This window comes from Ranitomeya imitator, chromosome 2, assembly GCF_032444005.1.
Source record: "Ranitomeya imitator isolate aRanImi1 chromosome 2, aRanImi1.pri, whole genome shotgun sequence".
Taxonomy (NCBI): Eukaryota; Metazoa; Chordata; class Amphibia; order Anura; family Dendrobatidae; genus Ranitomeya; species Ranitomeya imitator.
The window spans coordinates 791186600-791190621 of NC_091283.1; positions in this window are offsets into that span (position 1 = coordinate 791186600).

Here is a 4022-nt window from a genome sequence, read left to right on the forward strand (position 1 = left end):
TTTGCAGTGTCATGGCTTCTCTGTGCCTGTAAAGGTCTGTAAGGTCACATCGCCTTGTTCTGCATGATGAAAATTATTAATACAGTTCATGTGGTTTTGTCATAAGTGTGTTTTCATGAAAGAAGATAATTATAATGCCGCATGTATTAAGCGGTTTGCACAGAGTCTTTCCATACTGTCCGACCTGACAACGTTTCCATGATCTGCTTCTCCAAGCTGCATATATATTGATTTCCTCTTCACCTCCACTAAGTTGGTTGAATGTATCATAAGGCTAGTTTCCCACAATGAGTTTTTTGTGGATTTTTTTTTTCTTTGTGTCGCAGCATTTATGCGCCTTAAGTTATTTGCTTTTTTTCCTCTTCATTGCATTTTCGAGTGCACATTTGATACTGCGGTTTTTGTCTCTTTTTTTGGTATGTCATGTTTATAAATTAAACAGCATCGTTGTGGAGGCTTCCTAGTATTTGGCTTTAACCCCTTTACCCCCAAGGGTGGTTTGCACGTCAGTGACCAGGCCAATTTTTACAATTCTGACCACTGTCCCTTTATGAGGTTATAACTCTGGAACGCTTCAACGGATCCTGGTGATTGTGACATGGTTTTCTTGTGACATATTGTACTTCATGCTAGTGGTAAAATTTCTTTGCTGTTACCTGCGTTTATTTGTGAAAAAAAAAACGGAAATATGGCGAAAATTTAAATCACAGAGATATGTCACACAAAATACTTAATAAGTAACATTTCCCACATGTCCCCTTTACATCAGCACAATTTTGGAACCCAAATTTTTTTTGTTAGGGAGTTATAAGGGTTCAAAGTTGGCCATCAATTTCTCATTTTTACAACACCATTTTTTTAGGGACCACATCTCATTTGAAGTCACTTTGAGGGGTCTATATGATAGAAAATACCCAAGTGTGACACCATTCTAAAAACTGCACCCCTCACTGTGCTCAAAACCACATTCAAGAAGTTTATTAACCCTTCAGGTGTTTCACAGGAATTTTTGAAATGTTTAAAAAAAAAAATGAACATTTAACTTTTTTTCACAAAAAATTTACTTCAGCTCCAATTTGTTTTATTTTACCAAGGGTAACAGGAGAAATTGGACCCCAAAAGTTGTTGTACAATTTGTCCTGAGTACGCGGATACCCCATATGTGGGGGTTTACCATTGTTTGGGCGCATGGCAGAACTCAGAAGAGAAGGAGCGCCGTTTGACTTTTCAATGTAAAATTGACTGGAATTGAGATGGACACCATGTCGCATTTGGAGAGCCCCTGATGTGCCTAAACATTGAAACCCCCCATAAGTGACACCATTTTGGAAAGTAGACCCCCTAAGGAACTTGTATAGATGTGTTGTGAGAACTTTGCACCCCCAAGTGTTTCACTACAGTTTATAAAGTGAAAATAAAAAATCTTTTTTTTTTTTTTCCACAAAAATTATTTTTTAGCCCCCAGTTTTGTATTTTCCCAAGGGTAACAGGGGAAATTGGACACCAAAAGTTGTTGTCCAATTTGTCCTGTGTACGCTGATACCTCATATGTGGGGGGGAACCATCGTTTCGGCTCATGGCAGAGCTTGGAAGGGAAGGAGCTCCGTTTGGAATGCAGACTTAGATGGATTGGTCTGCAGGCATCACATTGCGTTTGCAGAGCCCCTGATGTACCTAAACAGTAGAAACCCCCCACAAGTGACCCCATATTGGAAACTAGACCCCCCAAGGAACTTATCTAGATGTGTTGTCAGAACTTTGAACCTACAAGTATTTCACTACAGTTTATAACACAGCGCCGTGAAAATAAAAAATCTTTTTCTTTTCCACACAAGTTTTTTAGCCCCCGGTTTTGTATTTTCCCAAGGGTAACAGGAGAAATTGGACCCCAAAAGTTGTTGTCCTATTTGTCCTGAGTACGCTGATACCCCATATATTTGGGTAAACCCCTGTTTGGGCGCACGGGAGAGCTGGGAAGGGAAGGAGCACTGTTTTACTTTTTCAACGCAGAATTGGCAGGAATTTAGATCGGATGCCATGTTGCTTTCTTTATCGCCTCTCATTGGGGGACACAGGAACCATGGGTGTATGCTGCTGCCACTATGAGGCTGACACTACGCAAATAAAAAAGTTAGCTTCTCCTCTGCAGTGTACACCCCACCGACTGGCATTATACTCTTCAGTTTAGCTTAGTGTCAGTAGGAGGTGGACACGGGTCTTTCATTAGACCCTTATCTACCTCAATGTGCGTCGTTTCTTTTCAGGTTTTTCCGGAGGGATACAGGGTGAACAGTCACACCTGTAGTCCCACAAGGCGGACTATGAGTACGGCGTGTACTGCCACCCCGTATCCTCATAGATCCCTCTCCAGGACCAAGAGCCTAGCACACAAGCGTGCTCAGAAGTCCGGTCCTGGCTCCATCCCCCACCCACTTGCCCACCAGAGCCTGTCGGTTGGAGGAGACGAGGACGTCCACCACCAGCTCCCATGGACGTCTGATACCTTCCCCAAGGTTTGAGGTTAGTAACGGACAGCGTGGGATGATTTAGGTGAGTATACTTCCCGGGGGTCCCTTGTTTTCAGTTTTCCAGGCCACTTTTTTGGCCTGGTCGGCGTGCCTTAATGGGGTCCCAGTACTCAGCAGGGGTCCTCGCAGCACCTTTCCCCATTCTCTGCGCGGTGGTCCGGTCTGGCGCGGCGGTTTTTCTGCCAGCCGTGCTACCTTTCCTGCACCTAGCACCACCGCGGCCCCCCGGCGGTCGCCTTTTCTTCATAATTCAGGCCCCAGCTTCCTCCGGGGCCTACTTGCGGCGGCCGTCTTCTCTGACATCAGCCTGCGGCAGCGCCCTCTCCTCTCCCCTTTCTAGGCGGCGGCCTCGCTAGCTGCCGCACCGCTCACCTTCCAGCCGATTAGCGCTGGCACCGCGGCCTTTTCCTCCGGTCGCCGGCTCCTACCTCTACTCGGCGGGCTTTTTCCCCGCCGAACATCCCCACCTCGGCACGAGGCGTTGCTCCGCCCACCGACGCCATCTTTGTACTCCTGGCACGCACGTCCCTGAAATCGGTGTGCTGCAGGGGCTTACTGGGGGTTCGGATTTACCTGGCTGGACTGCTGCACATCCAGAAGGGAAAAGCGTTCCCTCCAACCTTCCCTGAGGGACCACGACCTGGGCTGCGTCTTCCGTCTGCCATTTCGTCAACCGTGAGTGGCTCTGCAACTGCAGACTTACCTCTGCTCCCACTGTCCCCTAACCCTCTGACATTCTCTTCAGACCTTTTCCTCAGGTCAGTTCTCTACACTCTGTCAGGCCCGATTGTTCCCACCTCCCAGGATCCCCCTGCCGATCCGCCCGAGAGTGATACCCCCATCCCTGGCTGGGCTTCCTCTCTGTCACAATCGGTGGCCAATCTAACACGGGTTTTTCAAACTCTGGTTTCTGTGCTGGATCGATTATCTCCGCAGACCCCCGCAGTAGCTAGCGGGTCGCAGGAGCCTCCGTCCGAGCCCTCCATGACAAGCCACAAAGGTCCAGACAGGAACGACGGTCTGAGTCCTCTTCCCGCTCCATCTCGCCACACGGTCCTCCTCTGCGGTCGGCGTCCTCCCGATCCTCCTCCCCTGAGTCAGGCGAGGCGTTCTCTGATGTGCCCTCGGAGGATATTTCGGAGCTGGATTCTAACCAAATCGCCACCATGAGGGATATGGTCCAGAATCTCATTGGAGCTGTAAACCAGACCTGTGGCATCAAGGATCCCTCTACGGAACCCGCAGATCAGGTGGTTTCGTTTAGACGGGCTAAATCACCTCCCAAGTTTTTTGCTCCTCATCCTGAATTTGAGGAAATCATGTCCAGAGAGAGCGAATCCGACCAGACGTTTTCAGAGGGGAAAACGCCTGGGTGTGTTATAACCTTTTTCTCCTGAACTTAGCGCCAATTGGACGGTCTCTCCCGGTGGATCCCCCTGTTTCCAGGCTGTCCACCAACATGGTGCTTCCACTGTCACACGGAGCATCACTGAA